The sequence below is a fragment of the Doryrhamphus excisus genome, linkage group LG4, assembly GCF_037039965.1.
Source record: "Doryrhamphus excisus strain RoL-2023G ecotype Guam linkage group LG4, RoL_Dexc_Guam_v1.1, whole genome shotgun sequence".
Lineage (NCBI taxonomy): Eukaryota > Metazoa > Chordata > Actinopteri > Syngnathiformes > Syngnathidae > Doryrhamphus > Doryrhamphus excisus.
Window position 1 is genome coordinate 12,356,133 of NC_136360.1, and position 7,289 is coordinate 12,363,421.

Genomic DNA, 7,289 nt, shown 5'->3' on the forward strand with positions numbered 1-7,289 from the left:
CAGCAGCAGGAAAACTGAGGGAGGAAGAGGAATGGGTGGTGATTCAGATTGTCAGATGGAGTTAATTAGACTTGAATGTGGCCATGTTGAGAACGTGTTGGCTCCACAAAGACAGGAAGTCAATTCAGTAAAAGTCAACCTGAGTGATGGGTATCAGGAGGAAAGCATTGCCTAAGAATTTGTGAGTAAATACTGGACGGCCTCCTGTACTAAATATAAAGCTCCTAATCAGTGAGATAACCAACCAGAGGTCCCAATACTTTATCAGATCTTTGATTTACTTGTAGTCTCTTGCAGGGCATTAGAGGTTTCTAGAAGACTTCAGCAAGGTTTTTGTAAACAGGCTGGATTTCTTTGACAGGACCATGTTTGCTGAGGAGGAGTTTTAAAAACTGTCTAAGGTATTTCGCCGGCATGTGCTTCGGTTTTTAAATGCACAGAGTAGGAAGTCCACGTCTCAGCTGCGTCTCCGTTTTGATTTAGGAACAGGAAAGGCCTACAGGAGCATTTGACAACAATGAAAGTCATCTCATCTTTCCTGCCACCGAGACGTTGTCTGGGTCTGTTTAAAAGTCACAGTAAGGCTCTCCTTCTTCCATAAAAACTATGCAAAAAATAATCTGCTCCAGGATCAAATTGTGGCCACCATAAAAGGCTTGTTTAGGGTACAGGCAATTTAAGTAGTGTAGCAGAGTTAGTGTTGGTCCATGTGGATATGCTAAGAAGTTAAATATATTTAAAGAAAAAAAAATGCATCCAAGCCTTGTTTTAAAAGTCAATTATTAGTATGAACTTTGATTGAAATTAGTCTTTTTCCCCATTTTGCTTTTGAACATTTTTTTAATTACAACTTTGTGTTTACTTTCTGATGAGTTTTAAAAAATAATGTATTCTTTAATATTCAATATGACATCTTGCTTCATAAAACTGCCACTTTTTCTTGTGAGAATCTGACTTTTTTCTCTTCATATTTTGACATTAATTTTGTAAAATTTCAACTTTCTTGTAATTTATTTTTTTGAATTCATATTTTATATATAACAACAACATTTTTCAAAAATTGCAACTTTATTTGTTGTTTTGTTCGTTTCTCGACTTAAAAATTGTATTTATATTTCGACTTTATGCTACTAAAGTTTCATGTTATTCTCATAATGCCATTTTGTAAAATGACTGTTTTTTTCTCTTTTTGCTGCTGTTTTTTTTTAACATTCTTGTTGAATTTGAATGAATATTTTTAGGATGTGGGCGGCACGGCGGTCGTGTGGTTAGCGCGCAGACCTCACAGCTAGGAGACCAGGGTTCAATTCCACCCTCAAGCATCTCTGTGTGGAGTTTGCATGTTCTCCCCGTGCATGTGTGGGTTTTCTCCGGGTATTCCGGTTTCCTCCCACATTCCAAAAACATGCTAGGTTAATTGGCAACTCCAAATTGTCCATAGGTATGAATGTGAGTGTGAATGGTTGTTTGTCTATATGTGCCCTGTGATTGGCTGGCGACCAGTCCAGGGTGTACCCCGCCTCTCGCCCGGAGACAGCTGGGATAGGCTCCAGCACCCCCCGCGACCCTCGTGAGGAAAAGCGGTAGAAAATGAATGAATGATTTTTAGGATGTGCTGGAGTTCAATAAAAGGACACCCCCGCCTTACAGCAACATGCTGTAGCGGCATGCTTCGGTGTGGCCTGGCAACTCTTCTTCCCTTTCGAGCTGTCTCAATAAAGCAGGCAAACGCCACTGCCCCCTATAGCCCAACTCCTGAATCACAGGTCAGAACCACATACTGTATGGTACTCCTGTTGCTGCGTGAGCATTTAAAAAAAATGCACAAATAGAGGAAAATGATCTATAAACCTCAGTTTACAACCTCAGTCAGCCAGTCAGAGGGGTTCCAACGTTCCACTGAAGTGTAAACGCCCCTGCTGGTGACATGTTACAGAAAGCTAAAGAAAAAGCAAATAGTTTTTAACCTTTTGATGCTTGCGAAGTGTTTTTGTTCATTTTCTGAGAAATGTTGCTAATTTTCTAAAGTGTAAGACATTAGTAACATTTGTCTCTAAAGGAGCCGCTGTGCACCCGTTGATTTCAAAATAAAAGCCCATGTGATAATATCCCTCTCCATGAACTCTCCATGGCATCAGCACAGATGAATACTTTTTGAGGAAATGATGCCTGTCTCAATCGCACTCACTTCCTCTTTATTCTATCACCCGATGCCGATCGCGTGCTCTTATAAGCCTTGTTTGTGACAGAGCCGAGTTGGTCTTGACAGGCGGCACCATCCGCTGGATGGAATGCAAACTCAAAGATTTGCGTCACGCTAATGAAACGTGAAGCAGGCTTCGTCTTTCACGCGGCGTTACGCTTTCATCTCAGCATCCCGACACGGTGTAAATAAACAGAGCAGCACTTTAAGTCAGACATGCATATGGATGAGATGGAAAAGAATTTGATCCCTTTGAGCGCTTCCTTGTCAGCCCTCAAAAAGCACAGCATCAATTTGGTGTTTGTGTGTGTTCTTCCACAACAAAAGTTTCCTTCCCTCTTGTCTCAGGTGTCGTCTCATTAGTGCCAAATCCCTGCCGTGACATTTACCTTGTTCCTTTCAGCGGAAATCTGAGATTTCACGGGGAGGTATCACTCTGAGCGCAGTTTAGTGCCTGTGATTGGGGTTGTCAGGTGTTGGAATGAAAGCACTCGTCTCCTGACAGCAGCCGCCGACAATTTCACATTAGAAAGCTGAAATGTACATATGGAAATGACCAGAGGCGAGCGACTTACGATGGCGTGTTTTGTGATTTACCATCCTGTCTCATTTGATCTCAAAGCTGATGTTTTTTTGTTTGTCCTGTTCAACTAAAATCATAAAACAAGCAAATGATGCCTTGAACTTCAAATGATCTACGCAGCATGAAAAGTGGAGTACTTTTTTTATTGCCAAATGATAGACTTAAAAAAACAACACCTTTTGGCACCCTGCTGTCTGGATTCGAACCGCAGTACAGTATGACTGGACCTAAAGGTTGGGGTCAGATCCTGCAATCACTTGATGGGTGGCTTTTCCCCCCCAAAAACGATATTGTCCAACTCTAACATGTAATGTCCCTCTGATGTATGTACTTGTTCCTGATCCTATCCATCCTGGTCACTCCCAATGTGAACCTCAGCATCCTCATCTGTGTTACCTCTAGTTCCACTTCCTCAGTAGCACTGTCTCTAAACCAAACAACATGGCTGATCTCACCACAGTTTTGTATACCTTTCCTTTCATTTTAGCTTAAACTCTTCCATCACACATCAGACCTGACACTTTTCTCCACCCGTTCCATCCTGCCTGCTCACGCTTCTTCACTTCCTTTTCACAATCTCCATTGTTCTGAACTGTTGACCCCAAGTACTTAAAATTCTCCACCTTCTGTATCTCTTCTCCCTGTAACCTTACTCTTCCACTTGGGTCCCTCTCATTCACACACACAATATCACTAGATATTGCATTTTTATGCTAATACCGGGCTGATAATTATCGGTACCGATAATTGTCAGACATCCATAGTCATTATTTATATTTTGTTGCACATTGTCGCAGTAAGTACGGTAAATAACTCTTGCGTGCCGGCTTGTGAACATGCCGCTGCTGACACAACACAACAGAAGGGCAGACAGATCCCCCACGATCCATGGGCAAGGGGGTGCACTCACCACTCGCGCGTGGAGCGTCTGAACGATAAAGTTCACGACCCTTGGCCTAATCTAAAGTTAAAATGAATTCATTATTAATTAGATATACACACATCTTAAATACATGGTCTACTTTGTGTACAATTAAGATCCCTTCATTCCAAATAGTAATGACGGAACTTTTCAATCATCCATAAACAATCATCCATTTGCGTCATGAGAGCATGAGATCACTGAACATGTTGACTGATGCTTCTCTTCTGGAGAGCAGCCAAGGACTATCTCAACTGTTCGGTCAGGAGCAGGACAATCAATGGCAAGGAGCGAGAGCTGCCTAAAAATCCTTAAAAGAGCTAAAAGAATTTTACGTTTTTGAAAACCTATTTTTTTCTCCAGGGTCCTTTCTTTGCCGTCTGTATTTACTGGTGTCCCAATGAATAGGTAAAATTATTTTGCTAGCTGGTTGTGATAGCCAATCTGCGTGTCATGTAAATGAACCTATTAGCTTAATGTCCACAATGAAATTAACAAGCATAGTGTTAGCATGTTGTGTTAGCCTACATCTCACTCCTTTTTAAAGAACATTTAATTCATCCATGTAGTGGTTAGCGCGCAGACCTCACAGCTAGGAGACCAGGGTTCAATTCCACCCTCGGCCATCTTTGTGTGGAGTTTGCATGTTCTCCCCGTGCATGCGTGGGTTTTCTCCGGGTACTCCGGTTTCCTCCCACATTCCAAAAACATGCTAGGTTAATTGGCCACTCCAAATTGTCCATAGGTATGAATGTGAGTGTGAATGGTTGTTTGTCTATACGTGCCCTGTGATTGGCTGGCGACCAGTCCAGGGTGTACCCCGCCTCTCGCCTGAAGACAGCTGGGATAGGCTCCAGCATACCCCCGCGACCTTAGTGAAGATAAGTGACATAGAAAATGGATGGATGAATTATTCATTCATTCATTCATTTTTTACCGTTTTTTCCTCACGAGGGTCGCGGGGGTGCTGGAGCCTATCCCAGCTGTCTTCGGGCGAGAGGCGGGGAGCCTATCCCAGCTGACTATGGGCAAGAGGCGGGGTACACCCTGGACTGGTCGACAACATGTTTCAGTATACCACATTTAACAAGAGATGAGTCAGCAGCAGCTCTGTCTCCCCATAATGTTACCCGTTCCTGTCCCAGTGAAGAATGTGAGCTCAGTGTGTTCGTTCAGTGTGCTCATATTACCGTTATCTATCAATAGCAATAATCAGAACGTGATATTGCAAGGAACACCTGTATATAACCTTTTATATCTACATATGATGGTTTACAAAATATCCACGTAGCCTGTTTTCACTATGTGGCCCTTGCTGAAAAAGTTTGGGCACGGCTGTGTTATTCACTAAAACCAAAAAAGTCGCCGGATTTGCCGCCAGTTGCTGTGGCAACAAAATTCCTCCTGCTACATTTGTCTTGTTCGCTGGCAGAGAAGGTGCATAGAAGATGTGTTAAGCAGATTCACGATGCCATCTACTGTACAGAGCACATAATGTGTTTTATTTGTGGCGGCTGTATGTGAAACGCTCAATCAGATCTGTCGCCGCATGCTGCTTAAAGAACGTCTTTCTTGGAAGACTTTTCTCGAGAAGACGTGACAGACGATGTCATTGCATGCATTGAACCGCCTTTAACGCTCGGGCTGCCATCAGACAGCACATTCAAATGCCATCCTCATTGGCTCAGAGATGACATTTCCTATTGTGAAAACACAGTAGTGTGGCAGTCTAATTGTAACTTGTGGCTAATTAAAGTGATCTTAAAATCTTTTAAAGCGTCTGCTGCATTTTTAATCACAAAGGCGCCTGAATAGTGACACTTTGGCTCATTATTAAGTTGCATTCCAAAGAAATTTGTGGCCGTTGGTTTAAAAAGCGTTGTTGTATCATTTAAGGATTGTTCTTCATTACCAGTGAGCTAAACTAATTGTAGCCTCTCAGCCTGACTGCATGAAATATGAGCTTTTCTTACTTTGTGTGTGTGTGTGTGTGTCTCTGTTGCCAAGAAGCACAAAGTGCTGAGTTGGAGCTCCTGATAGTTGCACGTGGGCACGCGTTTCAAGACAAAAAGTGACGTTAGCCAGCTGCTCCTGTGTATACATTCGCCTCTCTGCTGTCTTCCTACATTCACTCGCACCTCAAACCCGAAGAGCCAACAAGCCTGGCCAAGCTGCACATTATAATGCACTTTATGGCCACAACATCAGGTACTCAGAAATCCTATCCAAAACCTTTGAAAGGATGTTCAATTCATTCATCATGTTTTTGTTGGACTAATGTGATTGGTAAGTCAAACAAACACACTGAGTCAGACTTGTGATCGAACGTCAGACGTTCATGTTGAAGCACTTTTTGGAGCAGCGTAAGGCTTGCGGTCACGAACCCCAAAAACCACAAACCTCAGAGGAAGGTGCTTTTTCTTAATTGACACCCACAGGCCACTTTATTAGGTACATCTGTACCGTATCATGCAACAGCTCCGAAGCTGTCACACACATACATAAAGTAATATTAGGGAGTGCGTCTGGCTTCCCAGCAGGCCTTGCTAAAGTTACATATTTATTAACCCGTTACCTGCCATTTTTGTGTACTCACTATGTCTGTAGTTTGTGTATTCTGTCTAGTGAAGTGGCCTTATCTCTTGTGGGACTCAAGAGGGTACAGCCTGGACTAGTGGACAGCCAATCACAGGGCACATACGTATACACAAACAACCATTCACACTAACATTCACTAACAATAGACATTGATGCTGATTTTTCTGCACAATGCCAAGCGGACGCATCTTGCTGTGTATTTTGTGTAACCAATGCCAAATGAGAGTACATTTCCTAAACATATACAGGTGTCCGCAAAAAACATGATCTTTGTAAAGGCAGAATTATATTATTTAATTTCATTAGAGTGTACCTAATAAAGTATACATCTACAGTCAAGTCAGGACTGCAATTATTTTAATAGCTGTTACTTTAAGGAAATATTATCCGGCATAATGCTAATTATGAGCCGAGTACAAAAACATGTAAATAAAGCCAACATAATGGCCGATTGTTCTGCGGTAATCTTTTCCATTTAGGCTCAAGCCATCTGGTAATTTTCCTTCAACTCTCTGCGTTTCAAAACACGGCCAGCCAGCGTCACGGGAGCCAGGCCAAGACTTCATTAGGATTTGTTTTTCCATGCGCAGCGAGGCCGCCTGGCCAGGCCTCTCCGCTTCCAATCTGTGCGGCAACCAAACCAAATACGCAAGCTCCAAGTACCCCCGCTCCTAAACGCATCCAGATGTCTGCCCTCCACTCTTAATCACTGCAAACACGCACCGCGTCCTCCATCGCACGGCTGCAGGCCCCAGCTGATCGGGCAAGGCTGTCATCCACAAAACAGATGTGAGCAGAGCGAAGATTTACTGCCTGAGGCCACAGTGAAAGGTGAGCCCAGCAGACCAAAATACATATGCTCAGCTACGCTATATGGACACAAGTATTGGGACACTGGTTGTCCTTGCTGCAGTCCTTAGTTGTCCCCAAGACTTATACTATACTTCTGACTTTATGGACACACTTGAGGGAATACCCCCTCC